Genomic DNA, 18387 nt, shown 5'->3' on the forward strand with positions numbered 1-18387 from the left:
GGAGCACCCAACAGTTTGAAAAGCATGTTCCAGAGATACTGTTGTAAATGTGCAAGAGGATTATAGCAACACTGACTTCTAATAGCCAAAAACAAAGCATAGGGCAGACCACGGTGGCTCAGCAGGCAGAGTTCTTGCCTGCCACGCCGGAGACCCGGGTTTGATTCCTGGTGCCTGCCCATGCAAAAAACAAAAAACAAAAAAACACCAAAGCAGAACTTAAATATCCTTTGACAGTAAAATGGATAGCTAAATTGTGGAGTATTCACAAAGCCATGAAAATTAATGATTGGTAGCTACATGAGGCACTATGAATGTATTTCAGGAACATAATGCTAAATGAAATAAAAGTCATTGATTAATATATACCTTGCATGTGCTTTTTTTCTAAAATTCAAATCCAGAGGAAAACAACTGCGATATGATAAAGAAAATGAAGGATATGATGAACACAAAATTTAGAATAGCGTTTGATTAACTTCAGAGATTTGAAACCAGGAAAATTGCCCAGCAAGAGAGATTACTTTTCTTAAACAGTGGGTGGTTACCTTAAGGGCATTTGTTCTGTCCTTTCAGTTTTCATGTATTTTAAATATATTTTTAGGTTAACTCAATTTTATTTAAACAGTTTAAGATTGTTTGGTTGGTCTACATGGAGTTTTTCTAAAAAGGAAAAGTTTGGAGCACCAGAACAATTATTTTAATTACCTAAATATTAGATGAATTTCATCAATGTAATCTAAAGTAGTTGCTGCGTTTTGCTTGAAGCTTCCATCTTAGTATTTCACTCCCTTTTGTGGAAGAGAAGGATTAGAAATAACGTGCCAGGTGACACTCTCACAGTCAAACCTGAGTGGAAGCAAAAAAGGAGTGATAATATTCAGATTTAAAAAAAAAAGAGAGGGTTCAGGGAAAGTTGTACCAAGTTAAGTAAAGAGAGCCATTTTATCCTAGCAAAAGAATATTAAATATATATGTCTTAAGATTAAAAGATTACAGTTATAATGGAAAACTTTAATTCTTTATCATTACTATGTGAGTTAGGTCTGGGGATCTGAGTGGTATAATTTGTGTGATGGAATTCATATTTGTCTATCAGGAAACCAATAGTGGGAGATAGCTAGACCTTATTCAGAAGAAATCCCGTTGACACTGCATATGAGTTCACGGATGCCCTTGCTTTCCACGTGCACTAAGGAGAGGGCAGCTCACACCAAGGGAACACTCACCGGTGCGGTGAAATTAAACTCAGCTGCTCCAGCGAGCAGGGTCAAGCACACGCGTGCCCACTGGGATGGATACACATCACCTGACCCAGCAGCAGTTGTAAAGCATCATGTTGGCTGTGATGTCAGACTGTTGGCTGAGTACTGTGGCCTAGTGCTGTTCTGGGGACATAGGATGCACAGGGCCCTGGCGAGTAGTTGATCACTGTTCTTCTTACTTTTAATCCATTACTGTGGATTAAAAATGTCATCCCTCGCTGGGTAAAAGAAGGGCGTGTGGGAGCTCTTATGTTATTTCTCACACCATATGTGAGCATATAATGATCAGAATAAAAAGTTTAATTTAAAAATATGCTATCCATTTGTGATAGTCAGGTTCAGGTGTCAACCTGGCCAGGTGATGATACCCCATTATTCTGTTGCTGTAGACTTAAATCATCAGCATGTGAAGTTGATCTGTGGCTGATCCCATGGTTGGCTAAGGGGAGTGCCTTCCACAGTGAGTGATATTTAATTTAATTACCTGGGGGCCTAAAAGAGAGAGGTGAGAAGAGAGCTCAGCAGCTCAGCATACCTCATCTCAGCATTCAGAACTCAGACCCAGATGTCTGGAGATGCAGAAAGGAATCACCCCCAGGAAAGCTGTTTGATCCCAGAAGCCAGGAAGGAAGCCCAGCAGACGTCCATCCTGTGCCTTCCCATGTGACACAGAAAGCCAGAGGAAAGCCAGCTGCCTTTCCTGTGAAGAACTATAAATTTGTAATTAAATTCAACCCCTTATTAAAAGCCAATCCATCTCTGATGTGTTGCATCTCTGGTATGTTGCATTCTGGCAGCTTCAGCAAACTAAAACACCCTTGTTTGTATAAATTAAGTGTGTGTTTACGTGTGCACATTTGTATAGTAGGTCATATTGTCTAATGCCCAACAAAGGAGAGCAGTCAATAGGTCTGACTTCCTGTGAGTGGATAAGAAAATAGCAGAGAGCTTTAAAGTAAGGGCAGGGCTGAGATAGGCCATGAGATGGGATGCAGAGGGGTATGGAGCAAACACCACATGCTTTCACTCCTTGGCCCAGGAACCATCCAAGAGAGAATCTGGGGGAGACACAAACTGCTGTGTGCACAGGCCTCTACATGAGGACACTCATTGTCATAGCAGAAGATGACCTGGAAACCATGCAGATGTCTGTCAGGGGCGGCCACAGCCGGGCAGGCCAAGCTGTGATGCAGACGCACTTCAGGCTGGTGCACCGATGCAGGGTTGCTCGCTCTCTGTTGTGGTGGACTCTGCAGGGCTGGGAACTGGGAACAGCAAGGGAGAGAGTGGGTGTGCCATGTTCCATCGTTCAGCTGTGAGCTGGAGGGGACGCTGAGCACACACACACTCTGGCCCAGCCGTGAGCGCTTGCACAGGTGCTTGCAGCCCCAACTAAGCAAAGCAAGAACCTCACAGTGGTGCAGGGGTAACCAGAACCCAGTGACAAGAGGCTGCATTCTGTGTGGGGATGGGGAGCAGGACTTCTCTGGATGCAGCTTGTTTTATGGTTTTTGCTTTGGGACCAAGTATCGCTTTGCATAATTATAAAGCCAAATTAAACCGAAATGAAAAAGCTGTCCATCAAAAGCAAGAACAATTTTTTTTCCTAATGAACCTAAGCTTTATATCAAGTTGGTGGCTTAATCACACTAAGAAAAATTATATTCAAGTAATTTGAACGTACAGCCCTAGTGGGATATATCATAAGCACAAAAGGAACTGACAAGAATTTGAACTCTATTCAGTGATCATGTTGTTAGTAATAGTATTAGGGCTATTTTGAATCTATTATTTATAGACATTGAGACTGAAATGTATATTTGTACATATGTGTTAGGATAAAACAAATAAATAATTCTGATAGTGTTATAGGAACTAAGATTTTCAGCCTAAGAAGTAAAAACAAGTAAAAATCCCTGTATTCTTAAATATGAATTAAGACTTTGATTATATATTGATGATGCATTTTTCTCTTTTAAAAAGCAAACCATATCTTCTAGTTCTATGCACTGAAAATCCTTAGATGTAATGATCAGCCCAGTAGAAATGCACACTCCTGCCTTTTCCCATCAAAAAGAGCCAGTTGGGTGGGGATCGGGTGGAGGAGCTCAGAAATGTCTGATTCCAGGGCAGAAATGGTCAAGATGAGTCTGGAACAACTTGTCATAAAGAAAGTGGGGTCCTGTCAAAAGCCCAATTTAAAGTGGCTTCCATTGTCCAGAGGTGGGGAAATTGAGTATCAAAGATGATTGCAGTCTTGAAACACATCCAGTAGGTTGAAGTCCATGAATTCATAAGATTCTTAACTAAAACCCTAGCTTTTCAGTATTGTGGAGGTTGCTAGGGCTGGTTAATAAAGGGAAAGATTCAAGCATGTATTCTGCTTTTCTGATCGCATGGTTGTTGGGACAAGTTACTCCTCACAGCAGAATTACAGCAACAGTGCAGACAGAATGAAAGACTTGCAGTGTCGCCCCACTGAAACAACAGATGAAGGCAGCACTCACTGTCAGCTTTGAGAACTGGCAGAGGCAACTTGTGGGGGAGCTTTTTTTTTTTTTTTTTTACATGGGCAGGCACCGGGAATCAAACCCGGGTCCTCTGGCATGGCAGGCAAGCGTCCTTGCCTGCTGAGCCACTGTGGCCAGCCCTATGGGGGAGCTTATAAGGGACAGATCAGCCCGGCAACACCCATCACCCAGAAAGAGACCTTGAGCGGGATGCACCTTCTGATGGGATGGGCTAGGAGATATAGAGCTCCACCAATGGATCATTCTAGGGAAGAAAACTAAATCTGAATCTGATCAAGACTCTAAATCCTAAGTCTATCTCGACAGGAAATATCAGGAAAGGGGAAACGTCAAAACTCACCATGGGAATGAAATCAGCCAAATCTAGCATGTGAAACGGTCTGCAGAGCAAAGGACCCCATTTCCTCAGTAGCTAAATGGCAAGAATGCAAAACAGAGAGAGGGGAAACTATTCAAGACTTTAATAGGCTGAAGAGATATGCCTATCAGCTGCAATGTGTGAACTTCATTTGGAGCCCGAATGGAAGAAACCACAGTAAAAAGCCAGTGAGGAGGCAAATGGAGACATATTTGATCAGATTAAGGAATTAGTATTAATTTGTAGATACAGTAATAGTATTATGATTCTATTTCTAAAAAGAGTCCTTAGCTCTAAAAGATGGACACTGAGGCATTTGAGGAAGGACTGTGAAGTCTGGGAATCGATCAGATAACCCAGCAGCATCTGGGCAGTGGTGAGGTGGGGGCTGGCAGCAGGTGAAATTGAATCAGCTGAAACTGGAGCAACTGAATAATTTGATCATTAGGGATGCTGGGTGAGAGATGCACAGCATTTTTCTACTTTGGGGGAGTTTTGAAAGTCTCATTTTGGTAAGTTTGTAAAAATATCACACACACATCTGCACACTTGCACCAAAGACCTAGGCAGGGGAGTTTGGAAAGGGCAAGGCTGGAGGAGGTGAGGCATTGTCCCGGATTGAAAGCTGGCAGTGACCTGGGGACAATAGTGAGATTGTTTAAAGCTCTCCCTTGTTTGTTAGTATGCGGCACTGCATATGGAATTTTCGTCATTTTCGTGCATAAGAATGTCTTTTCACCCTTCTAAAATAGAATAACGGGAAATCTGCTAAATCTAGGAATTCCCCTGAGAATGACCATTAGGTGAAATGTGGATCTGTTTTGTTCAGTTTAGTTTCAAAGCAGAAAGTCTGCACAGCCTAGTCTACAAAGGGGCAGGTCGAAGCATTTGCCCATGGATGTGTGTGAGGCCCCCTAAACGCTCAGTGATCGAAGAAGGTGGGATTGCCTCCTCTCAGCATGGAGTTACCAGCTGAGGAGACAATTTGGAACTTCACTGTCACATTCATTCACTATTTACTTTTGTCATTCTTTGAGAGCTCCTGTGCTAAAAGCCAAGGGAGTGGCAGGGAAAGAAGAGCAGGTTGGTCATCAGCTCTAGAGGCTGCTGGCCCAGAGAGTGGTACTTAAACTTGACTATGTGTGAGAACCAGCTAGGGAGATAGTTGCAAATGGAGATTTGGGTCTCGTCACTGTGAGACCCTATGTGCATGTAGGTGCTGAGAAGAAGTGTCTGTTGGCCCCTCTCTTCCCCTTAGCCTTTCCCACCCAGCACTCACTGAGGCACCCCAAGAATGGAGTCAGGTAAGGTGCAGGGCCTGCCCACAGAGTGCTGTCTCAGAACTACATCAGGGCAGGAACGTGTGTTTCTTCCACCACCAGCTCCCCTCTTGGGACATCACAGTCATTGAACTGAAATTCCTGAAACACTGGCCTAAGTCGGTATACTGTCTTGCCTACTGTATAAATGCATGACTCTGTCCCCTTTCAGGTGGACCCTGGGGAACCAGTGAACATGTGATGGGGGCAGGTGTTAAACCCGAGGTTGCTGCACATCCTCGGGCCTGTTTTTCTTCTGATCTCTGAATAGCTTTCTTGTTTATTTGCCACAAGAACAAGAGAATTTATATTAAATGATGTGTTAGTTTGCTAAAGCTGCCAGAATGCAATATACAAGAAATGAAACAGCTTTTATAAAGGGAACTTAGTAAGTCACAAGTCACAATTCTAAGGCCGTGAAAATGCCAAATTAAGGCACCAACAAGAGGTTACCTTCACTCAAGAAAGGCTGATGCTGCCTGCAACACCTCTGTCAACTTGGAAGGCACCTGGCTGGCATCTGCTGGTCCCTTGCTCCTGGGCTCTGTTGCTTTGAGCCTCTGTTTCCTGAGGTTTTCTCTCTAAGCATCTATGGGCCTTCACTTAGCTCCTCCAGGACAAAACTCTGGGTTCTGGCTTACTTAGCAACTTGAGGGAAGGTGCATGGTGATGTCTGCTGGGCTCTGCCTATGTCTAGGCATCTGCTCTCTCTGTCACCACTCTAAGCATTTCCAAATACCCATGTCTCTGTCAGCTCTAAAGCAGCTATTCTCCAAGCATCTGCGTCTGAAGTTTCTTCAAAATGTTTCCTCTTTTAAAGGACTCATAGTAAACTAATCAAGACCTACCTGGAATGGGTGGAGTCACATCTCCAACTAATCAAAAGGCCACTATACTGAATCAGGCTGCCCACACAAGGCTGGGTCAGAATTAAAACATGGCTTTTCTGGGGTACGTAATAGTTTCAAACTGGCACAAGTGAGAATGCATCCCTTTCACCTTGCAGAGGGAGATTGCTGTTGGGTAAGGGGACCAAGGCCTTCTGCAGGAATTGCCTTTTGGGATGGCCCGTCGTGAAGCCGTTTGGTTGTGGCTAGTACAACTGGAAGGTTGTTTCTGGTCTCCAAGTTCTGTCCTTGAAATGCGGATCCCAGAGTGTTGGTGAAGGGAGGGCAGGACCTGGGGAGGTGGAGAAGAAGGAAGGATGAGAGAGCAGTGTTGGGGGTGAAATGTGTTCCTGATGATGTGTTCAGGTCCCAGGCCTGGTGCCGAGGACTGTGGCCTCATCTGGTTCCAGGGTCTTTGTAGATGTAGCAAGTTATGATGAGGCCAAACTGGAATAGGCTGGGCCCGAATCCAATCTCCTGTGTCCTCATCAGATGAGAGACATTTGGACATAGACGCAGAGGGAAGGCAGCTGTGTGAAGACAGAGGCAGAGTCTGGAGAGAGGCTGCCATGTGCCAAGGAGGCCTGGAGCCATGGCAAGAAGCACCCTCCTTGGGAGCCTTCAGCTGAAGTGGGGCTTTGCCCGCACCTTGGTTTCAGATTCCTGCCCACTAGCGAGTGAGCATGTGCTTCTGCGGACCTTGTTACAGCAGAGCCACAGGGAAGAGTGGTGTGGGGGCCCTGGACTGGGGCTGGGTGGAGGTGGCCTGGCAGGTGCTGTGGGGCTGTACACTCCCCGGTGCCTGCCGCAGGAAGTGGAGCTCAGGGCAACAGTGCACCCATGCTTGTAGGGCCTCCTTGCTGGCATGAGCCTGGGACCCAGTTATACTCCACGGTGAGCCTTCGTGCATGTCACCCGAGAGCTGCACCCGCTCTCTTATCCCCTGACCTTTATGCTCCTTTGGCTGAGTTCAGTCTGCAGAGAGAATTGAAACTGTACATTATTAACTAGTGTGATGTCGCTTCTTGCTTCAGAGAAGAAATAATCAGGGCCCACAGCAGGATCCTTTTCCTTTTAATTTGTCAGAAATGTCCTTGACAAAATTAAAAAACGGTAGAGTTTATCAGTTTGGACAGAGTAGCAAAAATACCTCTGAAGCAGTTCTCACAGAACAGACCGTGATACATCATCCTATGAAAGCGCTGAGTCATCAGATATCTGATGTTTAAATTTGGGGCAGGGAGGGGTAGCATAACAAGGGCAGCCGAGGTTAGTGCAGAAAGTTAATCCCTCTTAGAGTGGCGCAGCTCGCTGGCCCCCGTGGTCTTTCTGAGCTTCTAAACTTCATGAAGTTTTGACAGAGCAGCATTAAAAGGCAGTCTTTGATTTCATCCATAAAGGAGACTGCTTCTGGCTGCCGGGCACCCCATCTGTCCCCTGGGGCGTCAGGGGGCCCTGGGGCTCCTAAGTGCGCATAGCCTGCTTGGGTGTGTCTGCTGAAGGCTGTGCATCTGCCTTGAGACCTTTGCTAAAACAGTTACACCAAGGTCACTGTTCATCTTTGGTTTTTGACTGGTGTTTGCTGCTCTTTGTGTTTTTTGCATTTAAGGATCACATCCTCCTTTAAGGGCCAGAGAGGAAGCAGGTGTTACTGACAGGCAAAGAGGTACTACTTCCTTCAGCTTCCAGAACACTCTCAGGGCCACCCACTGGGGACACTTGGTGGGCCACTTTTCATCTGTGAATCATAGGAATTCTTAACTCTTCAGGGTCCACTTATGTTTTGTTAATTAACTGAATCTCTAAACCATTTGTTTGGCATTTATGGGGACCTACGGACACAGCGCTGTCAAATGTCTTTTAGATTTAAAGTCAAAACCGTGGTCTGGTTGGTCATCCACCAAAGAGCAGCGCCCAATGGGAATTTCAAAAAATGTTTCGGAGATTTTTATGGCTTTCTTTTCTACTGCATGACTGTACCATTTTTATTATTATTATTATTTTTTTTTTATTAATTAATGGAAAAAAAGAAATTAACCCAACATTTAGAAATACCATTCTACATATGCAATCAGTAATTCTTAACATCATCACATAGATGCATGATCATCGTTTCTTAATACATTTGCATCGGTTTAGAAGAACTAGCAACACAACAGAAAAAGATATAGAATGTTAAATATAGAGAAAAAAAATAAAAGTAATAATAATAGTAAAAAAAAAAACCTATATCTCAGGTGCAGCTTATTCAGTGTTTTAACATGATTACTTTACAATTAGGTATTATTGTGCTGTCCATTTTTGAGTTTTGTATCTAGTCCTGTTGCACAGTCTGTATCCCTTCAGCTCCAATTACCCATTATCTTACCCCGTTTCTAACTCCTGCTGGACTCTGTTACCAATGACATATTCCAAGTTTATTCTCGAATGTCCGTTCACATCAGTGGGACCATACAGTATTTGTCTTTTAGTTTTTGGCTAGACTCACTCAGCATAATGTTCTCTAGGTCCATCCATGTTATTACATGCTTCATAAGTTTATCCTGTCTTAAAGCTGCATAATATTCCATTGTATGTATATACCACAGTTTGTTTAGCCACTTGTCTGTTGATGGACATTTTGGCTGTTTCCATCTCTTTGCAATTGTAAATAACGCTGCTATAAACATTGGTGTGCAAATGTCCGTTTGTGTCTTTGCCCTTAAGTCCTTTGAGTAGATTCCCAGCAATGGTATTGCTGGGTTGTATGGCAATTCTATATTCAGCTTTTTGAGGAACCGCCAAACTGCCTTCCACAGTGGTTGCACCATTTGACATTCCCACCAACAGTGGATGAGTGTGCCTCTTTCTCCGCATCCTCTCCAGCACTTGTCATTTTCTGTTTTGTTGATAATGGCCATTCTGGTGGGTGTGAGATGATATCTCATTGTGGTTTTGATTTGCATTTCTCTAATGGCCAGGGACATTGAGCATCTCTTCATGTGCCTTTTGGCCATTTGTATTTCCTCTTCTGGTAGGTGTCTGTTCAAGTCTTTTTCACATTTTGTAATTGGGTTGGCTGTCTTTTTGTTGTTGAGTTGAACAATCTTTTTATAGATTCTGGATACTAGACCTTTATCTGATATGTCATTTCCAAATATTGTCTCCCATTGTGTAGGCTATCCTTCTACTTTCTTGATGAAGTTCTTTGATGCACAGAAGTGTTTAATTTTGAGGAGCTCCCATTTATTTATTTCTTTCTTCAGTGCTCTTGCTTTAGGTTTAAGGTCCATAAAACCGCCTCCAATTGTAAGTTTCATAAGATATCTCCCTACATTTTCCTCTAACTGTTTTATGGTCTTAGACCTAATGTTTAGATCTTTGATCCATTTTGAGTTAACTTTTGTATAGGGTGTGAGAGATGGGTCTTCTTTCATTCTTTTGCATATGGATATCCAGTTCTCTAGGCACCATTTATTGAAGAGACTGTTCTGTCCCAGATGAGTTGGCTTGACTGCCTTATCAAAGATCAAATGTCCATAGATGAGAGGGTCTATATCTGAGCACTCTATTCGATTCCATTGGTCGATATATCTATCTTTATGGCAATACCATGCTGTTTTGACCACTGTGGCTTCATAATATGCCTTAAAGTCAGGCAGCGCGAGACCTCCAGCTTCGTTTTTCCCTCAAGATGTTTTTAGCAATTCGGGGCACCCTGCCCTTCCAGATAAATTTGCTTATTGGTTTTTCTATTTCTGAAAAATAAGTTGTTGGGATTTTGTTTGGTATTGCATTGAATCTGTAAATCAATTTAGGTAGGATTGACATCTTAACTATATTTAGTCTTCCAATCCATGAACACGGTATGCCCTTCCATCTATTTAGGTCTTCTGTGATTTCTTTTAACAGTTTTTTGTAGTTTTCTTTGTATAGGTCTTTTGTCTCTTTAGTTAAATTTATTCCTAGGTATTTTATTCTTTTAGGTGCAATTGTAAATGGGATTCGTTTCTCGATTTCCCCCTCAGCTTGTTCATTACTAGTGTATAGAAATGCTACAGATTTTTGAATGTTGATCTTGTAACCTGCTACTTTGCTGTACTCATTTATTAGCTCTAGTAGTTTTGTTGTGGATTTTTCTGGGTTTTCGACGTATAGTATCATATCGTCTGCAAACAGTGATAGTTTTACTTCTTCCTTTCCAATTTTGATGCCTTGTATTTCTTTTTCTTGTCTAATTGCTCTGGCTAGAACCTCCAACACAATGTTGAATAATAGTGGTGATAGTGGACATCCTTGTCTTGTTCCTGATCTTAGGGGGAAAGTTTTCCATTTTTCCCCATTGAGGATGATATGAGCTGTGGGTTTTTCATATATTCCCTGTATCATTTTAAGGAAGTTCCCTTGTATTCCTATCTTTTGAAGTGTTTTCAACAGGAAAGGATGTTGAATCTTGTCAAATGCCTTCTCTGCCTCAATTGAGATGATCATGTGATTTTTCTGCTTTGATTTGTTGATATGGTGTATTACATTAATTGATTTTCTTATGTTGAACCATCCTTGCATACCTGGGATGAATCCTACTTGGTCATGATATATAATTCTTTTCATGTGTTGTTGGATACGATTTGCTAGAATTTTATTGAGGATTTTTGCATCTATATTCATTAGAGAGATTGGTCTGAAGTTTTCTTTTTTTGTAATATCTTTGCCTGGTTTTGGTATGAGGGTGATGTTGGCTTCATAGAATGAATTAGGTGTTTTCCCTCCACTTCGATTTTTTTGAAGAGTTTGAGGAGAGTTTGTACTAATTCTTTCTGGAATGTTTGATAGAATTCACATGTGAAGCCATCTGGTCCTGGACTTTTCTTTTTAGGAAGCTTTTGAATGACTGATTCAATTTCTTTACTTGTGATTGGTTTGTTGAGGTCATCTATTTCTTCTTGAGTCAAAGTTGGTTGTTCATGTCTTTCCAGGAACCCGTCCATTTCATCTAAATTGTTGTATTTATTAGCGTAAAGTTGTTCATAGTATCTTGTTATTACCTCCTTTATTTCTGTGAGGTCAGTAGTTATGTCTTCTCTTCCATTTCTGATCTTATTTATTTGCATCCTCTCTCTTCTTCTTTTTGTCAATCTTGCTAAGGGCCCATCAATCTTATTGATTTTCTCATAGAACCAACTTCTGGTCTTATTGATTTTCTCTACTGTTTTCATGTTTTCAATTTCATTTATTTCTGCTCTAATCTTTGTGATTTCTTTCCTTTTGCTTGCTTTGGGATTAGTTTGCTGTTCTTTCTCCAGTTCTTCCAAGTGGACAGTTAATTCCTGCATTTTTGCCTTTTCTTCTTTTCTGATATAGGCATTTAGGGCAATAAATTTCCCTCTTAGCACTGCCTTTGATGCTTCCCATAAGTTTTGATATGTTGTGTTTTCATTTTCATTCGCCTCGAGGTATTTACTAATTTCTCTTGCAATTTCTTCTTTGACCCACTTGTTGTTTAAGAGTGTGTTGTTGAGCCTCCACGTATTTGTGAATTTTCTGGCACTCCACCTATTATTGATTTCCAACTTCATTCCTTTATGATCCGAGAAAGTGTTGTGTATGATTTCAATCTTTTTAAATTTGTTAAGACTTGCTTTGTGACCCAGCATATGGTCTATCTTTGAGAATGATCCATGAACACTTGAGAAAAAGCTGTATCCTGCTGTTGTGGGATGTAATGTCCTATAAATGTCTGTTAAGTCTAGCTCATTTATAGTAATATTCAGATTCTCTATTTCTTTATTGATCCTCTGTCTAGATGTTCTGTCCATTGTTGAGAGTGGTGAATTGAAGTCTCCAACTATTATGGTATATGAGTCTATTTCCCTTTTCATTGTTTGCAGTGTATTCCTCACGTATTTAGGGGCATTCTGGTTTGGTGCGTAAATATTTATGATTGTTATGTCTTCTTGTTTAATTGTTCCTTTTATTAGTAGATAGTGTCCTTCTTTGTCTCTTTTAACTGTTTTACATTTGAAGTCTAATTTGTTGGATATTAGTATAGCCACTCCTGCTCTTTTCTGGTTGTTATTTGCATGAAATATCTTTTCCCAACCTTTCACTTTCAACCTATGTTTATCTTTCGGTCTAAGATGTATTTCCTGTAGACAGCATATAGAAGGATCCTGTTTTTTAATCCAGTCTGCCAATCTGTGTCTTTTGATTGGGGAATTCAGTCCATTAACATTTAGTGTTATTACTGTTTGGATAATATTTTCCTCTAACATTTTGCCCTTTGTATTATATATATCATATCTGATTTTCCTTCTTTCTACACTCTTCTCCATACCTCTCTCTTCTGTCTTTTTGTATCTGACTCTAGTGTTCCCTTTAGTATTTCTTGCAGAGCTGGTCTCTTGGTCACAAATTCTCTCAGTGACTTTTTGTCTGAGAATGTTTTAATTTCTCCCTCATTTTTGAAGGACAATTTTGCTGGATATAGGAGTCTTGATTGGCAGTTTTTCTCTTTTAGTAATTTAAATATATCATCCCACTGTCTTCTAGCTTCCGTGGTTTCTGCTGAGAAATCTACATGTAGTCTTATTGGGTTTCCCTTGTATGTGATGGATTGTTTTTCTCTTGCTGCTTTCAAGATCCTGTCTTTCTCTTTGAGCTCTGATATTCTAACTAGTAAGTGTCTTGGAGAACGCCTATTTGGGTCTAATCTCTTTGGGGTGCGTTGCACTTCTTGGATCTCTAATTTTAGGTCTTTCATAAGAGTTGGGAAATTTTCAGTGATAATTTCTTCCTTTAGTTTTTCTCCTCCTTTTCCTTTCTCTTCTCCTTCTGGGACACCCACAACACGTATATTTGTGCGGTTCATATTGTCCTTGAGTTCCCTGATACCCTGCTCAAATTTTTCCATTCTTTTCCTGATAGTTTCTGTTTCTTTTTGGAATTCAGATGTTCCATCCTCCAAATCACTAATTCTTTCTTCTGTCTCTTTAAATCTATCATTGTAGGTATCCATTGTTTTTTCCATCTTTTCTATTTTATCCTTCACTTCCATAAGTTCTGTGATTTGTTTTTTCAGTTTTTCTATTTCTTCTTTTTGTTCAGCCCATGTCTTCTTCATGTCCTCCCTCAATTTATCGATTTCGTTTTTGAAGAGGTTTTCCATTTCTGTTCGTATATTCAGCATTAGTTGTCTCAGCTCCTGTATCTCATTTGAACTATTGGTTTGTTCCTTTGACTGGGCCATATTTTCAATCTTCTGAGCGTGATCTGTTATCTTCTGCTGGCGTCTGGGCATTTAGACAGATTTCCCTGGGTGTTGGACCCAATAGGTTGGAAGATTTTTCTGTGAAATCTCTGGGTTCTGTTTTTCTTATCCTGCCCAGTAGGTGGCGCTCGTGGCACACGTTTGTCTGCGGGTCCCACCAGTAAAAGGTGCTGTGGGTCCTTTAACTTTGGAAAACTCTCGCTGTGTTGGAGGTTCGCCAGCCAAAGTGGTTTGGAAGTGTGCCTGCCGGCCCGGGGTTCCGAAAGCAGGGAGGGTCGCCGGCCGTCGCAGCCCGGGAGAGCGCCCGTCCGAATTTCCTAGTTGGCCCGGGGCGCCAAGTGTGGCGGAAGGGCGCCAGCTGCCGCGGCCCGGGATAGTGCAACGTTCCCAGCAGGTATCCCCCCGGTCACCGTTTCCCGCGGCCTGGGGATTTCCGATCCAATTCTCTCAATTGGTCCGGGGGGCGCGCGTGGTGGGGGTGCCAGCCGCCGCTGCTTGAGGGGACCCTGTGGCTCCTTTATTAATGCCACTATTGGTGTTTGGTTGTACCCAGTCCCTGCCACTGTCGGGAATTCCCTCCTCTCCCTGGAGGGTTGCCGGTCGCCAGCCGCCGCGGCCCGGGGAACTCGCCACCGGACCAGGAAGCCGCCTGCGGGGGGGCGGGCGCCGGTTGCCGGCCACCGCGGCTTGTGTAGCCCTCTGATCCGAGACTCGTAGCCGGTCCACGAAGCCATCTGCAAAAAAGGGGCGCCGGCCGCCGCGGCTTGGGAAACTTGCCTCTCCGAGACTCTCAGCAGGCCCGGGAAGGAGCAAGCGAGGAGCTCCGGCCGCCAGCTGCCGCAGCTCGTGGAATCGCGCACCGCTCGGGGATCTCACCGCAGCAGAGTCTCGCAGTCAGTCTAACCAGTCCAGACTGGGGTACGCTGTGTGTTAATTCCCTGCCGTGGCCCCGGGAGCTGTTCTGCACTATTTCTGTTCACCTAGTAGTTGCTCTGGAGGAGGAACTAAGACGCGCGTACCTTACTAAGCTGCCATCTTGGCCCCGACCCCATTTTAATTTTTATTAGTCATTATTGATGTGTTAAAGTAAAAGCCCCCTCCTCAGCTCAGCTTCCGGAGGCCATGGAGATGAGAACCCACCATAACTCACATCTCGTCAGCTCAGTTTCTGGAGGCCGTGGAGATGAGTCCACTGCAGCTCACACCCTCTCCTCAGCCCAGCTTCTGGAGGCCATGGAGATGAATCCGCCGTGGCTCACAGCCTTGCTCCGAATGGTTGTGACTATTGTCGTTTATCCAATTGCACTATTCTCAGACATGGACAGACACATGCCAATAAATATCTGGCAAAAGATAATCTAGCTTGGCTTAAGGAAAATGTGATCAGTCACTCTGAGGCTGGCTGGAGGAGCACCAGGCACAGCTCTGCTTTAGGGCTTGGCTGCATGATGAAATGTGATTTACAGTTCTTGTTACCAGCCCAAACCCCAAGCCTGGGGATGGTGGTGTGAATTTTAAAATGGCCGTGCTCTGCGTGACTGTCGGTTAGGTTGCAGGGTGACGGGAAGGTGATGGATATTCCAAAGGATGTCATAGCACAGGTTTTGCTTGTACAGCTGAAGTGGGTGCACTGCGTCTGAGCAAAGAATGGGAAAGAGTTCCTGTGTTTGAACAGACTCTAAAACACATCTGCTTAAATAGATATATGTTCTAGTTTGCTAGCTGCCGGAATGCAATATACCAGAAACGGAATGGCTTTTAAACAGGGGAATTTAATACATTGCTAGTTTACAGTTCTAAGGCCGAGAACATACCCCAATTATAACAAGTCTATAGAAATGTCCAGTCAAAGGCATCCATCCAGGGAAAGATACCTTGGTTCAAGAAGGCTGATGAAGTTCAGGGTTTCTCTCTCAAGTGAGAAGGCACATGGCGAACACAGTCAGGGCTTCTCTCTCAGCTGGAAGGGCACAAGGTGAACACACCGTCATCTGCTAGCTTTCTCTCCTGGCTTCCAGTTTCATGAAACTCCTCAGGAGGCGTTTTCCTTCTTCATCTCCAAAGGTCGCTGGCTCTTGGACTCTCTGCTTCATGGTGCTGCAGCATTCTCTGCTCTCTCCGAATCTCCTCCATTCTCCAAAATGTTTCCTCTTTTATAGGACTCCAGAAACTTATCAAGACCCCCCCAAATGGGTGGAGACATGTTGTCACCTAATCCAGTTTAACAACCACTCTTGACTAAATCACATCATCCAGGAAGAAGATCTGATTAGTTTCAAACATATAGTATCGAAAAAGGAATGGGGTTTTGATTAAAACATGGCTTTTCTAGGGGACATACATCCATTCAAACCAGCACAGTATACATGGAACAATCACCTGATACCAGAGACCATTCGTTTTTCTTCTAGTGCCAGAATTATAAGGAAAGTTTAAGGATACAGTTAAATGTGAAAAATTGTTCCTTTTATCCAAAATTTCCCTATTATAAATAATACCAGGAAAATTGTTTCTTTTCTTTATTTCCTTCATTATAAAAAGTATATGTTAATAAAGTAATTTGCATTTAGTTAATCTGCAGCCATTTGCCCTCTCATTTTGTCATTTTATAAGCAAAACTAAGTCCACTCCGGGATGTGGAATGCAGAGTTTTAAACAAGCTCACGACCTCAGGGTATACGTCTGGTGACTGGAGGCAAAGCGAGTGTGGCCTGAGGAATCCCTCTTCCCTGTTGTGGTGTGCATCCTTTTGACTGTCCCTCAGAAATCTGGGACCCTGGCTTCTGGAAGACTGAAGGCAGTTCTTAAGAGAGCAAAACTGCAGACATGCCTACCATAAAGGGCTGAAAAAGACCCTGCAAGCGAATGTTACAGGGCAGATGGGGGTGGGTGTGTGCTGTCTCCAAGCCAAGCAGAGCAGGGGCTCAGGGGGCCAGCAACAGGGGCCCAGCCCCAGGTGGCCTTGGGGTGGGAGTGACAGCCAGGAGCAGGGGCCCCATCTCTCAGCAGGGTGCCAGCTCAGTGTCCTGAAAACCCCAATAGCCTGCTTGTGGCCTGCAAAAGAGCATTCCAGAGGTCCCAGGCCTTCTTTTAAAATCATGAGAAATGTCAAGTGTACGGAAATGAATAATAATTTAATATCTAATTAGACAATCTAATGACTACCTATGTCCTTATCACCCAGCTTTGTCACATATAAACCTTTTTTCCATTTTGCTCAATATCTTTCTAAAATTTCTTATTTTGAAATAAAATTTTACATTTGAGGACTCCTCCATCACCAGAGGTAACCACTGCCTTGAATTTGGTCTTTCTTGTTTCTAAAAATGTTTTAGTAAATTTACCATATATGCGTGTATCCACAGACAATAGAGAATATCATAATGAGTATTTTAAAGCTTTTTATGAATGGCGTTATACTTAAATATTCTTTTGCATCATAATTTTTGCTCAACTTTATGTTTTTAATATTTATCCCAGTTGATGGATTTGGTTGTATACAGGTATTTTCACTGTGTTACAGTTTTCCATTGTATAAGTATGCTGTAATTTATCCATTCTCCTGTTGAAAGATACTTGGATTGTTTCCAGTATGTTGCATCTACAAGTTGTGCTCAGTTTAACATTCTTGTACCCGTTCCCTACACCTCTGTGTAGGAGATACTCTGTTTAGGGAAGAAATTTCTGGGTTACAGATACGAACATTTAGCTATTGTCGAATGCTCTCCCACCCCCACCCCGCCTCACCAGCAATGTACACAGGATGGTCTTTGTTTCCATCACAAAATGTCCTGACAGCTCAGAGGGCAAGACTTCACCTTATTTGTCTTCCTTGGGGTTGTCTTTCTGTTCCTGGCCCATCGCTCTTTACTGTCAACTTTAGAATAAGCGTTTTGTATTCTACAAACCCATCTTTTCAGTATTGAGGCTTTTTGTCCATTGCGTCTCCCCATTCAATTAGGTTGACTTTTATGTCTTTCAAACACGCTTCCAACTTTCCCATGAACGTCTTGCACTCATCTTGCCCCGCATCCTCTGGGGTGCCCCCTCCCCCCTGTGGAATGCTGCAGGGGCAGGTTGCACAGGCCCAGTCCTTGCCTGCCCCTCTTAGGTTTGACCTGCCAGAAGCTCCTTTCATCTGCTCTGCCTGTGAGTGGGAGGAGTCCTCAGTGCTGGGCCCCCCCAGTAGTGAGAAGCTTTTGCAGGCTGCTGGCTGGTTTATTTACTCAGTTCGCTGGTGGTGTGAAAAATAAAAACCTGGACCTTTTAGCTGCTGATCCAATTGAAGTGAGATTGGGGCATTTTAGTCATCATTTCCAAGTGCATCTGGGCTCTTGAATTGGCTTTCTTTCTCTTAGCCAGAGAGATTTTATGATTTTCAAAAATGATATTTGTTATATGGATAGTGTTTCTTCTTAACCTTCAGAATTCCCTGTTCCCAGAACCTGGGCCTTTTTCCAGGGGAGACATTTTAGGATGGAGAATGTAGGCTGGAGAAGAGGGGTGGACATCTACACTGCAGGCAGAAAAAGGGTTGTTGTGGAAGGCAGGTGTTCCAGGGAGCCAAACCTGGCTGGGTGGGCCTGCCAGGCCATGCTTGGGACATCCCACTAGATGCAGGCCAGCCACACTCCTCACACAGGCCCACATTACCTGCAGGGCCTTGAGGTGCAGAGTCAATGCATGTCCCCTAAGTTTTCCTACAGGTAGAGGCCGTTTTTGCAAAGACAGAGGTGTACAGAGGGTCACTTAGCATCTGGCAGGACAGTGAGGGCCTGAGC

General features: G+C 43.2%; 1 protein-coding gene across 1 annotated transcript in view; it reads left to right on the plus strand.

Moving 5' to 3' along the window:
• Positions 1-18387, plus strand: part of TBC1D22A (TBC1 domain family member 22A) — a 493060-nt gene that overhangs the window by 420546 nt on the left and 54127 nt on the right. The window lies entirely within an intron of this gene.

This window comes from Tamandua tetradactyla, chromosome 7 (genome assembly GCF_023851605.1).
Source record: "Tamandua tetradactyla isolate mTamTet1 chromosome 7, mTamTet1.pri, whole genome shotgun sequence".
In the NCBI taxonomy this organism is placed as follows: domain Eukaryota; kingdom Metazoa; phylum Chordata; class Mammalia; order Pilosa; family Myrmecophagidae; genus Tamandua; species Tamandua tetradactyla.